This window comes from Nomascus leucogenys, chromosome 22a, assembly GCF_006542625.1.
Source record: "Nomascus leucogenys isolate Asia chromosome 22a, Asia_NLE_v1, whole genome shotgun sequence".
NCBI classification, from domain to species: Eukaryota; Metazoa; Chordata; class Mammalia; order Primates; family Hylobatidae; genus Nomascus; species Nomascus leucogenys.
In genome coordinates this window covers 33,672,310-33,691,930 of record NC_044402.1, presented here as the reverse complement: position 1 = coordinate 33,691,930, position 19,621 = coordinate 33,672,310, and the positions used below count along the sequence as shown (strand labels likewise).

At 38.3% G+C, this 19,621-nt stretch overlaps 1 protein-coding gene and 1 non-coding gene across 2 annotated transcripts in view; one reads left to right on the top strand and one right to left on the bottom strand.

The window, feature by feature from the left end:
- PRKD1 (protein kinase D1) overlaps positions 1–19,621 on the bottom strand; it is a 353,210-nt gene that overhangs the window by 229,586 nt on the left and 104,003 nt on the right. The gene's annotated exons all lie outside the window — the stretch shown is intronic.
- LOC115832576 lies at positions 6,283–6,385 on the top strand. The gene has a single exon (XR_004028105.1). It is a non-coding gene; the product is annotated as a U6 spliceosomal RNA (small nuclear RNA).

The window sequence follows — 19,621 nt, the reverse complement described above, 5'->3', positions numbered from 1 at the left end:
GAAACTGGATCCCTTCCTTACACCTTATACAAAAATTAATTCAAGATGGATTAAAGACTTATATGTTAGACCTAAAACCATTAAAATCCTACAAGAAAACCTAGGCAATACCATTCAGGACATAGGCGTGGGCAAGGACTTCATGTCTAAAACACCAAAAGCAATGGCAACAAAAGCCAAAATCGACAAATGGGATCTCATTAAACTAAAGAGCTTCTGCACAGCAAAAGAAACTATCATCAGAATTAACAGGCAACCTACAGAATGGGAGAAAATTTTTGCAACCTACTCATCTGACAAAGGGCTAATATCCAGAATCTACAATGAACTCAAACAAATTTACAAGAAAAAAACAAACAACCCCATCAAAAAGTGGGCAGAGGACATGAACAGACACTTCTCAAAAGAAGACATTTATGCAGCCAGAAAACACATGAAGAAATGCTCATCATCACTGGCCATCAGAGAAATGCAAATCAAAACCACAGTGAGATACCATCTCACACCAGTTAGAATGGCCATCATTAAAAAATCAGGAAACAACAGGTGCTGGAGAGGATGTGGAGAAATAGGAACACTTTTACACTGTTGGTGGGACTGTAAACTAGTTCAACCATTGTGGAAGTCAGTGTGGCGATTCCTCAGGGATCTCGAACTAGAAATACCATTTGACCCAGCCATCCCATTACTGGGTATATACCCAAAGGACTATAAATCATGCTGCTATAAAGACACATGCACACGTATGTTTACTGCGGCACTATTCACAATAGCAAGGAGTTGGAACCAACCCAAATGTCCAACAACGATAGACTGGATTAAGAAAATGTGGCACATATACACCATGGAATACTATGCAGCCATAAAAAATGATGAGTTCGTGTCCTTTGTAGGGACATGGATGAAACTGGAAAACATCATTCTCAGTAAACTATCGCAAGGACAAAAAACCAAACACCGCATGTTCTCTCTCATAGGTGGGAATTGAACAATGAGAACTCATGGACACAGGAAGGGGAACATCACACTCCGGGGACTGTTGTGGGGTGGGGGGAGGGGGGAGGGACAGCATTAGGAGATACACCTAATGCTAAATGACGAGTTAATGGGTGCAGGAAATCAACATGGCACATGGATACATATGTAACAAACCTGCACATTGTGCACATGTACCCTAAAACCCTAAAGTATAATAAAAAAAATAAAAAAAAAAAAACCTGCCAGGAATACATTGAATATGTTGTGGATTCAGTTCAGATCACAACAATAAAACCAATAAAACCATATTGTCGCAATATGGCAAGTCACACAAATTTTCAGGTTTCCCAATGCATATAAAAGCTATGCTTACTCTATACTGTAGTCAATTAAGTCTGCAATAGCATTATGTCTAAAAAAAAATGCACATGCCTTAATGAAAAAAAAAAATACTTTATTGCTAAAAAATGCTGACAATTGTCTCCAGTGGTCTCTTGACAGAGGATGATTTCAGGGTGAAACTGTTCCACCTCAGATCACCAGGCTCTTATGAGAATCTAATGCCACCGATCTGACAGAAGGCCGGAAAGCAGAGCTCAGATGGTAATGCTCACTGGCCCACTGCTCAACTCCTATTGTGTCTATGGTTTGAGGTTTGGGGATTCTTGATCTAAGCCTTCAGGGAGTCCTCATCTCTTTGCCAGTGGAGAATCTAGTCTCAATATAGATGGCTGCTGATTGATCACAGTGGTGATTGCTCAAGGCTGAGGTGGCTGTAGCAATTTCTTTTTTTTTTTTTTTTAAATTGAGACGAAGTCGCACTCCATGGCCCAAGCTGGGGTGCAGTGGCAATTTCTTGGCTCACTGCAACCTCTGCCTCCCAGGCTCAAGTGATCCTCCCACGTCAGCCTCCCAAGTAGTTGGGACTACCAGTGTGTGCCACCATGCCTGGCTGATTTTTGTATTTTTTTTGTAGAGATGAGGTTTCGCCATGTTGTCCAGGCTGGTCTCACGCTTCTTGAGCTCAAGTGATCCACCCGCCTCAGGCTTCCAAAGTGCTGGGATTACAGACATGAGCCACCACACCAGGCCAATTTCTTTTCTTTTTTTAATTTTTTCTTTTCTTTTCTTTTTTTTTTTTTTTTTTTTTTTTGAGACAGAGTCTTGCTCTATCGCCCAGGCTGGAATGCTGTGGCGTGATCTCGGCTCACTGAAACCTCCACCTCCTGGGTTCAAGCAATTCTCATCCCTTAGCCTCCCAAGTAGCTGGGATTACGGGTGTGTGCCACCAAGACTGGCTAATTTTTGTATTTCTAGTACAGACGGGATTTCACCATGTTGGCCAGGCTGGTCTCGAACTCCTAGCCTCAAGTGATTTGCCCGCCTTGGCCTCCCAAAGTGCTAGAGTTACAGGAGTGAGCCACCGTGCCTCACAGCCAATTTCTTAACATAAGACAACAATGATGTTTACTGCACCCATTGACTCTTCATGAAAGATTTCTCTGTAGCATGTGAGGCAGTTTGATGGCATTTTACCCACAGTAGAATGTCTTTCAAAACTGGAGTCAATCCTCTTAAATCCTGCCACTGCTTTATTGACTAAGTTTATGTAAAACCCTAAATCCTTTGTTGTCATTTAAATAATGTTAACGGAATCTTCACCAGGAGTAGGTTCTATCAAAAGAAATGACTTTATTTGTTCATCCATAAGAAGCCACTAGTCATCCATTCAAGTTTAATCATTAGATTGCAGCAATTCGGTCCTACTTTCAGGCTCTACATTTTTTTTTTTTTTTTTTTTTTGAGACGAGAGTTTTGCTTTTGTCACCCAGGCTGGAGTACAGTAGTGTTGTCTCAGCTCACTACAACCTCTGCCTCCTGGGTTCAAGCAATTCTCCTGCCTCAGCTTCCCAAGTAGCAGGGATTACAGGCACCTGCCACCACACTCAGCTAATTTTTGTATTTTTAGTAGAGATGGAGTTTCACCATGTTGGCCAGGCTGATCTCGAACTCCTGACCTCAGGCGATCTGCCCATCTTGGCCTGCCAAAGTGCTGGAATTACAGGTATGAACCACCTTCAGGTTCTACTTCTAATTCTAGTTCTCTTGATAGTTTAACCACATCTGCAGTTACTTCCTCTACTGAAGTCCTGAACCCATCAAAGTCATCCATAAGTGTTGGAATCAACTTCTTCCAAACTCCTCTTAATGTTACGGTTTTAACCACCTCTGATGAATCATGAAGATTCTTAATGGCATTTAGAATGGTGATTCCTATCCAAAATGTTTTCAATTTACTTTGCCCAGATCTATCAGAGAAATCACTATATCAATGGCAGCTGTAGCCTTATGAAATATATTTCTTAAACAATAACACTTGAAAGTTGAAATTACTCTCTGATCCATGGGCTGCAGAATGGTATTCCATTAGCAGCTATAAAAACATTTAACTCCTTGTCCATCTCCACCAGAGCTCTTGGGTGACCAGGTGCATTGTCAATGAAAAACGGTATTTTGAAAGGAATCTTTTTTATCTGAATAGTAAGTCTTAACCATGGCTTAAAATATTCAGAAACCATGCTGCAAATATATGTGCTGTCACACAGGTTTTATTCCATTTATGGAGCCAGACAGAATAGATTTAGCATAAATCTTAAAGTCCCCAGGATTTTCAGAATGGTCAATGAGCACTGGCTTCAACTTAAAGTCACCAGCTGCTTTAGCCCCTAACAAGGGAGTCAGCCTCTACTTGGAGGCTTTGACGCCAGGCATTGACTTCTCCTCTCTAGCTGTGAAAGTCCTAGATGCTTCTTCTTCCAATAGAAGGATGTTTTGTCTTCACTGGAAATCTGTTACTTAGTGAAGCCACCTTCATCAATGATCTTAGCTAGATCTTCTGGATAACTTGCTGATGCTTCTACATCAGCACTTGCTGCTACACCTTGCACTTTATGTTATGGTGATGGCTTCTTTCTTTAAACCTTATGAAACAAACTCTGTTAGCTTTCAACTTTTCTTCTGTAGCTTCCTCACCTCTCTCAGCATTCACAGAATTGAAGAGAGTTAGGACCTTGCTCTGGATTAGGATTTGGCTTAAGGGTATGTTGTGGCTGCTTTGATCTTCTATCCAGACCACTAAAACTTTCTCCCTATCAGTAATAAGGCTGTTTTGTTTTCTTATCATTTGTGTGTTCACTGGAGTAGCACTTTTAATTTCCTTCAACAACTTTTCCTTGGCACTCACAATTTGGCTAAGTGTTTGGCACTACAGGCCACACCTTACTAAGCTTAATCATTTATAGCTTTTGATTTACAGTGAAAGACATGTGACTCTTCCTTTCACTTGACACTTAGAAGTCATTGTGGAGTTATTAATTGGCTTAATTTCAATATTGTTGTTTATCAGGGAATAGAGAGGCCTAAAGAGAAGGAGAGAGATGAGGGAACAGCCGGTGGATGAATCAGTCAGAACACACACATTTAAGTTCGCTGTCTTATATGGGCACAATTTTTGGTACATCAAAACAATTACAATAGTAATTACAAAAATCACTCATCACAGATCACCATAAAAATATAATAAAAGTTTAAAAAATTGTGATAATTACCAAAACATGACACAGAAACTTGAAGTGAACATATGCTATTGGAAAAATGGCAATAGACATGCTCGATGCAATGTTGCCACAAACCTTGAATTGTAAAAAAAATGCACAATCTGCAAAGCACAATCAACTGACAGCAATATAAAGATGTGTGCCTGTATGTATTCTTCGCCGTCACCTCAGCACCTCTAATGTCAGGTTCTAAGGTAAAGCAATCTAATTTTCTTATGCTAATACTTCAATCTACATTTACAAACTTTTCAAATATTTTATCTAAATGTTTTCTATCAGCATGCTCCTTTTTATAAGAATCTTTCATTGTTCCAAGACACAAATCATATCCCTTTGAATTCCAGATGAAAACATTTTAGGCCTATTTAGGATTTATTTCAATAGATATGTATACACATGTAAAGCAGTTTCAACGTTATTTAAAAATACACTTCATTGGTCTTATTGTGGTGACATTAGCTTGGCACTTAAGAAAATGCTTCCAGGTGGCAGGCACCTGCTCTGGCTTTAAAATGACAACCTCAAAACCTATAGTCAGTCACCAAAACGGGGAAGTGCAACAAACTATCTATTTCAGCACCTAGTAGTTTTGGCAGCTCATTTGGAACTGGTTATTGCCAGCTGGGCATTTTGCCATTTCCTTGAGGCAAAATTAAAGTGGAAGATGCAAGGGTTTTATTGTAATTTTCCACCACATATTTATATCATTATGGGTTTTGTGCTGCCCTAGTCTCCACACAGTCTCACTGAATATCTTCTTATTATGTCACTGAGATTTGAAGCAAATATAGGATGATGCAGTGAAAACAAGTGGGCACTGTGTATAGTAAATGATTGCTGAAGATAACACTATGCTTATCGGAATGGGCCACATAATTTGCAGGGCCCCTTGTTCATAAAGCAGAGGAAAAGTGCCATTAAAGGTACTAAAATATCAAGTGTTTTCCTTTCTTCCGCAGCTTCCCCTCAACCTGCCATGGTATTATTTGCTACTTGACATCCTTCAGGCACAGGGATATTTGCACAATAAATGCAGACCTTCCAGGGTTCTACCCCACATGCGCACCCACAGCTCACACAAACTGCCCACTGGCTAGCAGCTGAGTTCTCTCTCCTTCCAGCTGCCAGAGCAGTGCTCTGTGCACCACCTAGGAGAGGTGAGCTGGGCATCTCCCTTACCACACACAACTCTACTGCCCCAGCCCACAAGCAGAAGGATGATCCCCAGAAGCACTACAGTCCCTACACAAGGATACATTAAGCATCTAGTTCAGGAGTGAGAAGTTTGCCTCACTGAGGCACCACAGTGACACTCCTAGAAGGGGTGGCCACATCAATGCCCTGTTCTAAGACCTGTGGGGCTCTTGCTTCAGACCCTGACCCTCTCTGCCAGGGGCTGAGGACAGCAGCAGTTGTTGCGCAGGAGCAGGGAAGAAGAGGCCAGGTTGGGCTTGGGGTCCTCAGTGGTGGGGAGGCCAGAAGTGGACAACAGCACAAGTGGTCACCTGAACCAGAACTTCCAGTCTTGGGCATGTTCCATTATCCCACCAGACTTCACTTATAAAACATAAATACAAATATAAAATCAAGGATTTCAAGACGGTAAATTCAGAGCATTACACCCCAAACAATTGCTCTCATCACTGAGTAATGAAGCCAGTCCTGATGCATAAGAAACCCCAGGCCTGTGCTCACTTCTTAAGCACATGTACTAAAATTGGACAATAGTGAGATTAGCATCATACCTACACAAGGATGATATACAAATTTGTTATGTGTTTCATATTTTTGTTTTATATAACTAAATACACACACACACAAACACACACACACACACACAAAGAGACCACATAAAACTTGGGAAATCTGGATTGTGCGCCCATATTGATATCTTAGCTATGATACTAAACTAGAGTTTTGCAAAATGTCATTGAGAAAAAACATGCAGAGTTACAAAGGATATCTTTGTATTATGTCTTACAACTCCATATTATAATTATCACCACTAAAAAAAAGACTCAAGCACTATTAAAAGGACACATACAACATACAGGAAATCATTAGCAAAACTACCTATACCTAGATATAACCGGAACACTGAATTGAATATAATTTGACTTTAATATGTAAAAGAGCAATCCTTAAAATAACCTGCTTGAATACGAAATCTGCCAACACTATGTTCATCATGTTATTCCTCCTCTCAGGAGGAAAGCGTTCAGTTATTGTATTACTTCGTTTTCACACTGCTATAAAGAAATACTCAGACTTGGGTAATTTACAAAGGAAAGAGCTTCTTCATGTCTAGGGAGGCCTCAGGAAACTTACAATCATGGCAGAAGGTGAAGGGGAAGCAGGCACTTCTTCACAAGGAGGCAGGAGGAGAAGTGAGAGCACAGAAAAAACTACCATGTATAAAACCATCAGATCTTATGAATATTCACTCACTATCAGGAGAACAGCATAAGGGAAACTGGCCCCATGATCCAATCACTTCCTTCCCTCCACACATGGGAATTACAATTCGAGATGAGATTTGGGTGGGGACACAGAGCCAAACCATATCAGTTATATTTTTTGTTAAAACTTATCTAATCTAGCCAGGCATTGTGGTTCACACCTGTAATCCCAGCACTTCGGGAGGCCAAGGCAGGTGGATCACCTCAGGTCAGGAGTTCTTGACCAGCTGGCCTACATGGTGAAACCCTAGTCTCTACTAAAAATACAAAAAATTAGCCAGGCATGGTGTCACATGCCTGTAATCCCAGCTACTCAGGAGGCTGAGGCAAAAGAATTGCTTGAACTTGGGAGGTGGAGGTTGCAGTGAGCTGAGATCATGCCACTGCACTCCATCCTGGGCAACGGGAGCGAAACTATGTCTCAAAAAAACAACAACAAAAAACTTCTCTCATCTATTTAAGATAAAATGAAAATATGCATTCTAGAAACCACAAAAATATTCTGGAAACTTAAGTGTCTATGCAAAAGCATATCTTTATTTATAAAAAGAGGAGACAATTGTATGTGGAAAAGCCCAAAATCAACTTTAAAATGTTAAATTCTTGAATATGAAAACTGATCAACATACATTTACAACTGGAAGTACATATTTGATGCTGGTACAGTTACATAAATTTTATATACAAAAGACAAAACATCTTGCCCATCAGATGGTGGAACATCACAAATATAATAGGGAAAATCTGAATTCTTCAGGCTGACTTCCCAGAGGACCTGAGCCAGATAAGAATTTTATGCTGCTCTTTAGGACTTGTGTATTGTGAGTAGATGCCAAAATGAGATTATTCTCATTACAGTTCTAGGGAAAGGGTGAGGCCAAATCTGTAGGGCCGCAGAGACAGACACTACCCAAAGAGCACCTATTTCTACTTAAACTGTTAGATGAGGTAATGGAAGAAACTTGCTTAATACCACAGGGCCTAGCACATTTGAAACACTCAATAGATATTAGCAATTAATATCAACAATGTCAGCATGCTTGCACTCTGACCTGTTAAGTGAACACTGACTCTCAATGTAAATTACACATCCAATTACTGTATCTACCATTTCTTGCTCTGTCAGATGATGTTCATAGCCAAGATCAACCCACCTTTTGGTTCCAGCCAGGACTTGGCAGAGACCTGAACTGTATAAGCAAAAAAAGTTAGGGATCAAATTAGTTTTGCCACTGCTATCTCTGTACCTCTGGGTAAACACTGGGCTGTTCATTAGCAAAATGGAATTTGAATTTCAAAGATGAATGAATATTCATTTACTTTGGGTAATTACATACTAAGGTATTCAAAATATATTTGTTGAATGAAAGACTGAATTAATGAATGGATATGTGCAGACTTCTCTCCAACACGACTTTTTATTTTCCCTTTACTAGCTAAATTCTCTTGCAGCTTCATTTTAAAGTTAAAATATCAAAGTAGTAGAGAAAGAACCACAAATAAAACAGTTTGCTCATGACCTCACTTGCCTGTATTGTCTGTCCCACTACATAATTAATCATTGCCAACCCCAGTCAGATGTGGGTATGGCAACAACACTGGGTCAGGGTTTGCCAGGTGTGGCAAATTACTGCATCTTCCTCTTTCCAAGTTTCAGCCTGGAGTCTAACAAAAAGCACTTAAGAACCTCCCAAGGCAGGAGCACAGTGCTGGCTGACTATCAATGTCTTCTTGCTAGTGGTGCCCTAGTTCTGTTCTGACAGTCTCAAGTTCTTACAGATTCTTAAGATCCTGACTACATGAGTATACTAAGGAACTGGGCTTTTTCCCTGCCCTGTCTGGGCACCTGAAAGTTCTGAATAGCTAACCTCTTATGCCTGCATGTGCTCCAACTGCAGTCTGCACACCTGACTTTGATGCACTTTTTCAAAGGTATATGCAAAACCCTCTCCACTTAGCTTAGGCTCGGATCCCAGGCTGGCTGCTTGCCCTGTCTCGATGATTCCCTGCTGCCTCCATTGCTGGCACCGACACAAATACAGCTTTGTATCTACTCACTACAAAAACCTTGAATCTGTTCTCTACTCTCATTGATTCCTTAGCACTTGAAACTAAGCTAATTATATTTTATGCAATTTAATTAACTATATGCAAAAATTTTTATGACTAAGCAAAATATAGGAAAGAGCCAACTTGAACTGTATCACCATATCAACAGTGTAAAGGATGGTTTAATATTTAAATAAGTGCCAGTCTAAAGGAAGATGACAGAATACACGTATTAACATAGATGAACAAACCCAAAGTGTTTTGTGTTGATTCTCATTTTCTAAATTGTGTCATTAAAATCAACTGCGGCTCCAAGTGCCCTGGTTAATTCAGATCTATTCGAGAGGTTTCTCACTGACTTTAAAATGAAAAGCCTTCTTAAAAAAGTGCATCAAACGACCTTGATTCTCAAGGAAAAAAAATTCCACAGTTGACTGCACACTATAACAGTAAAGAATTAATCTTGCATGGCAAGACTACCATTAGAAACATCTAAATTATTTAAGAGAAATTAAACATAAGATAATTAATTATTTCTTTCTATTCCTCTAGTAAATCATAGTTAACATGAATACTGTAGACAGTCTCATGATTTATATCCTTCCAGCGTATTCTCACCTCTCCATTCCAGACTATCAAAACGTTCCTACAGGGAAATTGTTGAGAGCAAGATGGAAAACTTGACAGTGAGAGGGAAAATCTAGGTATAAAATACATGCCTTTGGCACAAACTCATGAAAAAACAAAAAAAAGTGGGAGAAATTTATTGATAGTAGTCTGTTATAAGATCTTGGAACAATTTACAGTACTATGCAATGGAACATCCACTAAGGATTCAGCTTAACACATCTTGTAACATCCACCCTTTCTGGATAGTGGAACATGTCTCCTGGTCTCAAGGTTCTTCCTAAGTGACTATTAAGAATGTATATACTTTAAAAGTCTAAGTAGATGCATAGTCCATGAAACACTTCCAATTGTGCTTCTCAAATAGCACAATTCCAGCCCTATGTTTATTTTCCAGTAAACTACAGAAATTATAATGGCATTTAGTCTACCAGTTTACATGTGTTACCTCTTCTTTACATATTAATAATACTCATTTTTTCATTAACTTAAGACATTCTTGCTACCTTCAGTATAGGTATAAGCAAAGGGAGCATTTTGATAAACAACTTAGTCATGTCAGGCCGGGCGCGGTGGCTCACACCTGTAATCCCAGCACTTTGGGAGGCCGAGGTGGGCAGATCACAAAGTCAGGAGATCGAGACCATCCTGGCCAACATGGTGAAACTCTGTCTCTACTAAAAATACAAAAATTAGCTGGGTGTCGTGGTACGTGCCTGTAATCCCAGCTACTCGGGAGACTGAGGCAGGAGAATCACCTGAACCAGGGAGTTGGAGGTTGCAGTGAGCCGAGATTTCGCCACTGCAATCCAGCCTGGGCAACAGAGCGAGACAAAGAACCTCCGCCTCAATAAATAAATAAATAAATAAATAAATAACAGCTTAGTCATGTCAATACCTCATTAAAACTCTTCTTAGAAGCTTTTTATCAGCAGTTTTGGGAAATCAGTACATAAAGAAAACCAAGCTTCCTGAGCTACCAACAATGCCCAAAAAAGCAAGTAACTATGTGCCACACATTCAGGAATGACAACAGACACATGGTGGTAGGGAGATGATTTCATTGTTTTTAAAAATGTTTTATTGCTATTTAAATCTATTGTTATTACAGTTGAGAGAAAAAATGTTACCATAAATGTAACATTTAAATAAACTGGAGAGTTATTTGCTTTTCAAGTTCTCATCATATGAAGTCCAACATATGAACTTCTTTTAATTTTCTATTATCCTTAAGTGCTAGGTGACTTTTTCTCTTAAAATATAGCCTCAGCCATATCCTGACAAATCACCAGAAGTTTACATTTACTCTGACTTTGTACTTCTTTGGTTTCAGGGTGTCTTTAGCTTCGCTGACAGTTTTATATTTCAATGGATTGTAAAAGCTGTCATCCAGGATATTGTGTCCTCAATAGTGTAAATAATCTATTTTATGTGACCCTATGATTACTAAAAAATGGTTCCCACATATTGAAATGCCCTCAAATTCCTGGAATTCTAAGAGACCATATTTTCTCTGTTGCTGCCTTCAGCAGAAAATAAATGTAAACTATCTGTATTTGTAGTATTTGGGGACCTACTAGGCTCCCAAAATGATTCATTTTAAATACATTTAGATAAAGATGACATACTAAGGCCTGAAGGATTACAATTAATTTTTCCAAATATATATTTATATACTTTATTTTTTACATTGGCTTCAACATTTTTGCAAGTTGAGGACATGCTTCCTTGGGTCATCTTTGAAAGTATGTTTCTTTCAAGTTTACATATCTGGTATCTGTGAAATTTTGAACTAACATAAATGTTCTTCACAAGAACTACAGTGGGCTTCTGCCAAATCAAAATGAGGGCATGCTGTGAGTGATCAGAGGCCCATTGGCACATAAACATATGTAACCTTTTAATAATGCCCTTTCCCAACTAAGCCAAGCACAAGGATGTGTGACAAACTGACACATTTTGACTTTTGAAAAGATTTCAAAAAAGATCCAGATTTCTTCAGTGAAAGGTCCCCGATCTCTCTGAAGACGACCCTCTCTGAAAAGCTGTGAAAATTAGTTTTCACTAACTCATACCACAAGGGAAAAATGAAGACTATAATAAGATTAAGAGGAAGGAGGAGATTTTTATTTAACAAATACATACCATTTGCTATATTATAGACACAGTTTTAAGTATCTATAAGTATTGACTCAACAAATCCTCGTGACCTCTAAGTCTATGGTTAGATATCATTATGTAATCTCCATTTTACAGATGAGAATATAGAGGACAGAGAGAGGAGGTAACCTGCGGGAGATCGCTAGGCTTATAAACTTCTAGGCCAGGATTTGAACCCAAACAGCAAGACTCCAGAGTCATGCTCACATGTGCCTTATCCTGCCTCTGCCAGCCACTGCTTCCCTAATTCTTCTTATAAATTCCACCCAAAAATCCAATAAAGTAAGAAAAGAAAACATTGTGATTACAAAGGAAAATAAAATTGTATAGCTTTGCCATTTTTTTCTTCTCAGTTAAAGGCAACTATTTTTTCATTTAAAAAAGATTTGTCTTCCAAACACAAATGACAAAAACAGCAGGGAAGGAAATGCTATTTTCAAGTTTCTAGGAGGTTATCATAAACAATGAAGAGAGAAAAACAAATTAAAGTTGTAAAAAAAAAATGGCATTTGACAGTATTTCTTCTACCTTGCTGCCCATGACAATTTGACTGCACTGTGTTTGGTGGCTGTACTGAGCACCCTATGGGGTGAAAATGAAAGATGACCACGCTTGGAAAGAAAAGAGAAGCATATTGTAAGCAAGTGTAAATGCACAGTAAGGTCTGAATGTTGTGGAAATAAGCCCAGGCTGCTTCTCAATTCATGAGTTTAGCTGAGATGGCAGAACAGATGACAAACAACAACAAACAGAAACACCATACCACACAATTCTCTCCAATACTGGGGATAAATATCCACAGCAGTTTATTTAATTTGATGCTAATTTTCTTTCTTGTTTAACCAGTCTAAATATTTGCTATCTATTAAATATTCATGTATTGTGTTTTAATACCTTCAGGTTTTCATTCTGTAAGGAATTAATTTTTAAGTACCTGTAGTCAAAATTGTGCACTTTCCTCCAAATAACAACAAAAGCCTTTATTCAAAGACTTAATATCAATTAATTGGTCAAAATGTGGATCTGAAAGAGAATTCAATCTTCACGGCATTTAACATTTCAAAACTGAAAAGAATACTTCATTTGAAAAAAAAAAAAAAAAAGAAAAGTTCACCTATGCTCCAGTACAACTATTTTGTTTGGTTTTAATATCAATGGAAAGTCAGTAATAGTTATTTTATTTCTCCTTGCAGTATCAGAAAGAGCCTAGTTATTTACAAAATATTGGCATATTCAATCTGTTCCTCTTAGATGTAAACTTTTTTTAAAATGATGTTCTATTTCTAGGTGAAGTTTCATAAATACTATCAATTTACTCTAAGAAAATTAAGTAATAACTTTAATGTATATAGTAGATATACTAGATATAGTCATAACCCATTACTACTTCAAGTCTACCTACCAGTTAAAGAAAAATAAGCAAAATCTTATTTTGACCTATCAAATCCCAAAATAAGAAATTTCCTATTAAAAAGGGGGTGGGGGTACACTGTATTCTTCAAAAAGTCAATGTCAGAAAATACAAAGAAAGGCTGTGTAAATGTCTGCATTAAAGGAAAATAAGGAGACAACAACAAAACGCAATGCCTGACCCAAGGCTGTATCCTGTACTGGAAGGAAAAATATAGTCTAAAGGAAGTTATTGGCTCAATTGATAAAACTGAAATATAAATGGTAGGTTAAGGTATTTTATCAATGACAAATTTATTGATATTGATCATTGCACTGTGGTTATATAAAACAATACCTGATCCTTAGGAAATATATACTGATGTGGATAGGTGCAAAGGCCCATGGTGCATAATATCCTCAGACAGTTCAGGAATTAAAAAAAGTCTGAGACAGAAAGACAGAGAGCACACAAATAATAAAGCAAATGGGGGCCGGGCGCAGTGGCTCATGTCTGTAATCCCAGCACTTTGGGAGGCCGAGGCGGGCGGATCATGAGGTAAGGAGATCGAGACCATCCTGGCTAACGCAGCGAAACCCCATCTCTACTAAAAATACAAAAAATTACCCGGGCATGGTGGCGGGCGCCTGTAGTCCCAGCTACTTGGGAGGCTGAGGGAGGAGAATGGCGTGAACCTGGGAGGCAGAGCTTGCAGTGAGCCGAGATCGCGCCACTGCACTCCAGCCTGGGCAACAGAGTGAGACTCCGTCTCAAAAAATAAAATAAAATAAAATAAAATAAAATAAAATAAAGCAAATGGGGTAAAATGTTTAGATGAATCTAGGTAAAAGCTAGAGGAATGTTCTTTGTGTTATTTTTATTGTTGGCCAATTTTCCATAAATTTGAAATTATTTCCAGATGAAAAGTAAAAACAACAATGAAACACTATCGACCTGAACCAACAGTATGAATTCAACTCCATGAAGAACACAAAAGCAGAGTCCCTGAAGTTTGCCCTCAAGGTATAGATATTACTTTGTAGACTGTCACAGACATTCAAGTCTCAAAAGATGTTGGTCCACAGAGAGTGCCAGTTATTTCTAATATGAAAGTCTCTCCAAAAAGATTCAGCCACTATAAACGCAGCCTCCACAATGAGAAGGTGAGGCATATCCACCCTCAACACAAAGGTTACAGAATCATAAGGACACCCCACATTACCCCCGGAGATAAGGTTCATTCATACCACTAATCTAGAGGCAATACTTTCTGGCTACTACCCGGGTGGTCTGACTCAGTGAATATTTATTTAATGCCTACTATGTGCAGGCACCAGGCTATGTGCTAGGAAAAGATTAATAAACTTTGGCACTAGCCTTAAAGGAACTCACAGGCTAAGCAGAAAAAAGCACATACATTCTGTAATTAAAATAGAATCTATGAAATGCTGTTGTAACAAAGGTGTGTACCAAGTGTTCTGAGAAGGCTTCAGTGAATAGATGAGACCAAACATTTTTAGTTATTCAATAAATATTTACTCCGTGTCAGAGAAAAGAACCTTAAGGATGAGTACGTGCTCCCCTAGTTGACAGGGAAAGAAGTGAGAAGGGAATTCCAGGTAATATCAACTAATAACACAAGAGAATGGCAGGAAGTGAACCAAGTAAAGGTGTTTTCTTTTTCTCTTTTTTTTTTTTTGAGACGGAGTCTCGCTCTGTCGCCCAGGCTGGAGTGCAGTGGCGCGATCTCGGCTCACTGCAAGCTCCGACTCCCGGGTTCACGCCATTCTCCTGCCTCAGCCTCTCCGAGTAGCTGGGACTACAGGCGCCTGCCACCACGCCCGGCTAATTTTTTTGTATTTTTAGTAGAGACGGGGTTTCACTGTGGTCTCGATCTCCTGACCTCGTGATCCGCCCGCCTCGGCCTCCCAAAGTGCTGGGATTACAAGCGTGAGCCACCGCGCCCGGCTGTAAAGGTGTTTTCATTGAATAATAAGCAGATCAGTATGGCTGGGAACACAGCATCTCCTAGAAATATGGATAATGGGGAAGATAAACCAATTAGGGCCAGATGCTGAATGGCCTTGTATAACACGCCAAGGAGCCACAAGATAATCCTGTGGAGGGAATGGTAGAATATTTTCAACAACAAAAAAGTAAAGAAAGGGAAGGGAGAAAAGGAATAGCAGTTCACATGTAACTGCCATAGTCTTCGAATGTGATCAGAGCTTGAATTGAGACACATCAACAAGGAAAGAGGCACAGATGAGGTGGAATGAGTTGTACCCAGCAACCCACTGATTGTGTAGGATGAGATGTAATGGGGGAACAAGGTTAAGATGATGCAGCTTTCTAGCTTAAACTCTGGAAGTCACTAACAGTGATGGAGGGAAATGGGAAAAGATGAAGTCAGCTTTGAACATATTGAGTTTGAAATTCGAGTGTAGTTATGCTTAGAGATGTTCAATAGAGACTTTATAATTACAAGAGATACACTGAACTTCAGAATAGAAGTTAGGGTAAATATAATGAATTTTACATGTTCATAATAGATTTTAGGGTAACACTGAGGATGATTAAATACACGACTGTGTTCTTGTATTCTCTAAGGTAGATTGTGTAGATTGCAAAGACAGCTAAGATAGACATCTTAAGATTGTCAGAAAGACATCAATCCAAAGGAAGGAAGGAGAATGAGCAGCAGCCAGAATTCCGTGGTAACTCAGAGTACACAGCTCTTGGTATGTGGGTTAGGTACTCAGTGACCATGGTTCCACTAACATTCAGTTCACTACGATCTATTAGTGAGGCACTGGATGCTTTGCTAGATCCTGACTATCATATTAGCCTGTTTTCTGTTCTATCTGAATAACATACTGACTTTTAAGTTTGAATAGAGACAGAGTTCAAGTTAAGTTCTCATTCTATTCACTCTCTCCTTACACACTGAATCGCAAAATTAAACAAAGGACTTCATTTTAAAAGGAAGCATAATCAGGGACACACTGGAATTTTTATAGACATTCAGGGCTTATAAAGCAACACAAAGGAAAAAAGGTTCACAAACTAATTCTTGAACACATTCACCCCTCTTTTAAAAATTACTGATGGGCAAAATATCATAATAAACCATTGTTAAAATAATACAAATGTTCTGATTGCAACATGGCAATTCTAGGCAATTCTGGGTTAAACAATAGCATCCTCCACATGAATGCCTGCAGATGCACAGCTGAGACCATGTGTGCCTGCACACACACACCCACACACAACCTCCTCAAGCAGACAGACTCCACAGTCAGCGCAACCTTTTAAACACTTTGCCTTTATCACCCACAGAGACCACCAGTCTAGTGCAATCATCTACCCTCTCATAGAGACCGTGATACCTGTAATCAGTAACTCAGCATAGCAACCAGGTTTTACAACTAACTCCATGAACCAATTTGTTTCATATTTATTTTTTCTTTTTAAATTTTATGATTAATGCACTGCCCAGATCTTCAATGTTTTTGGCCTCCCAGGTCACTATGGAAAGCAATCTGTTTCTCTTGTACAATCATTTGAATAAATAATGCTCAGTCATCTGACTGCAAGTCTTCATTATACATGAGCTATAGAAAATAATCACAACAGATCAAGTTTAGTAGCTTCAAAACAAATTACACAGAATGATTTCTATAGAATCCTTCAAGTGGTTTCTTCAGAAATGATCTGAATTTCATCTTATGGGCATTGCACAATTTTCCTTTTTCATTTAGTGAGCATTTCTCTTGGGTCAATATTCACTTTATGTCTTTCTAATTCAGCAAATAAAGGCTCAGATCCAAAATGGCTTTGCTGTTTGTCTAGCATGTTAACAGAGCAATAATTATTTTAGTGCTTCAATCTGGACAGTCAAAAAGATGACCTTATTTTGAACCTCCTGTAAGAGACAGCACTGTTTATAAATAAAATCTCATGCTGAGAAATCCTTAGCTTCCTAAGGAAGAAAGCAATCACTGTGTTTGCAGGCAGCTAATGTTCTGCCCTTTACTTTAGGTACATAGTATCTAGATTTTCATCAACATTTTTAAAATGTAGATCTAAGTACAGAATCCTGGGTTTTGTTCATGCATATCTGGAAACTATTCCGTTTAGGGAATATCCCACAAGCAGCTAGAATGCAAAAGGGACATTCTTTACTGATTCTTTTTACAAAGAGAATACTCCCACAGTTCTTAGTTCAGTCCCACAACATTCTTAAAGGGACATCTAACTAAAGAAGAGCTAGATATTTCTGTGAAGAATCAAAATGTTTTTTAAAAAAAAATTCTCCAAAGAAATTTTAAGGTAAAGCCAAAAGTAAATTAACAAAAGACGGATTGAAAATTGGAAACGATGCAGCCAGGTTTAAAAGTCACATTTTGAATTAAATAGGCCCCAACTCCAACATTTACAGGCTAGGTGACCTTCGACACGTTGTTTGATTTTGCTTGGACTCCACCTGGAAATAACTGAATATACTATGTGTGAATCAACTAAGCCCAGCACTGAGTACCCATAGGCACTCACTTTCTCCTTGGCTTTCCATTTGATACTGTAAATAACAACATCATTAGAGAATTGTATAATTTTCACATTATGTGAATGTGTGGTTTGGTTTATATTTCAGTGATTACTTGCCAGTCTGTAAACAAAGAATATCACAAAATATTCCATTTTGATATATGTTAAATTACCATCACAAGTGAATTCACAAGCTGTTATTTTTAATATTTGTTATTCGCAGAGCCTATGTTTTCCGAGAATAATGCAAAAGAAAAACCCATTTAAATGCAGATGTTAAAGTATATATTTAATTAATAAATATAAACAAGCTCATAATTTTAAAATATCCTAGGTCCTGACCCCATTGAACTGATAGCTCTAAATGACAGAATCATCGAATGAATACTATATTGCCACTTCTTTTGTGCTACAACTACAAATACAAAACACTCTTTAATGGAGCACTGTCCTCATTATACAACCAACCACTGACATAAAAGGCAAGAAGGTCAAGTCCACTTTTGAAAAGCTCTTAAGTAACAGGTCAGAGGACAGAAACGTTAGGATGAGACCATTATAAGTTGTTGATAGAAGAGAAAAGATAAAGTTTTTAATATTTGATTCTCAATTGTAAAAATTCCTAAATATCACATTCACATTAATAAACATTTTTCATTTGAATGATGAATAGCCACCTGCTGAAGTCGAAGAAACAGGAGCTCACTCCTAATTGAAAACAGCAAGATTGTGTGTATTTTCCATTGTGTATTTTGGCTCTCCAAATGTTCAATTTGAGAACTCTGGGGCTAAGCCTTAGAAACACCCCCTGTTCTCCAGAAGCTGACACATTCTTCGGACACACACTGCATGCATTCAGTATAATTAGAATACGCACAGTTGGAATGCAGTGCTTGAGGCCTTTGCATTTTTAAATCAGTTTGTGTGAATTTTAAGTGAGTTATCAGCCACGGTGAGGATGCAGCAATTCTGTATTTGAAAGGTTCTTAAAAGGAAATAATAGGACCCAAATGTTCTAATGTTCCTTTATCATTTCAGAGAAACAGCCTCTGTCACACTTGCTACCTTCTGCCAAAGTCTACAAGGATCAAACTTAGTGGTAGCCAACTAAGCTAAATAATGCTTGTCCAAGTTTCTAAAACAAGTATTCACAATTTTCCATTTATGAAAATTAGAGGTAAGAACTATATTTTATCATTTTCAACCACCACATGATTTAAAAAGTAAACTTAACTTCTAACTTTCCCACCCCCCTTGGAAACCCCAACTACCGCTTTTTAAGTCACAGGAGTGGGAGCAGCATAGTGCCCTCTTTCCTTACCTGATAAATGAGATCTCTCAACTGGAAGTCAATTTAGAATAAACATCATTTTCTATTCAGGGCCCAGTACCAATATTCAGGCAAAAATTGTTAGGCTTTCCAATTACAAACTGTGTATCAAATGATCTTTCAAAAATGGTACTTGAAAAACAAACAATTTGGCTGACATCAACAGAATATATTCATATGCAGGAAATTCACTCACTACACTGATGAAACTATTCTATCAGATACCCTGTTAAACACATTCTTTACTGCTTACCAGTCTAGGCCAGTGATTTGGAGATAGTTAGGAAATCGGCCATATGAAATCTCTAGGTATATCCTTGAGGATATGTCTTACTTATATATATATTTTTTTAAATTAGAGAGCCTTATGATTGCAGACATTCCAACATTTGTCAGTAATGATGACACCATATTCTTTCACTCAACTGAACACTAACTCAGTAGATACCTACTTGTTAGTAGA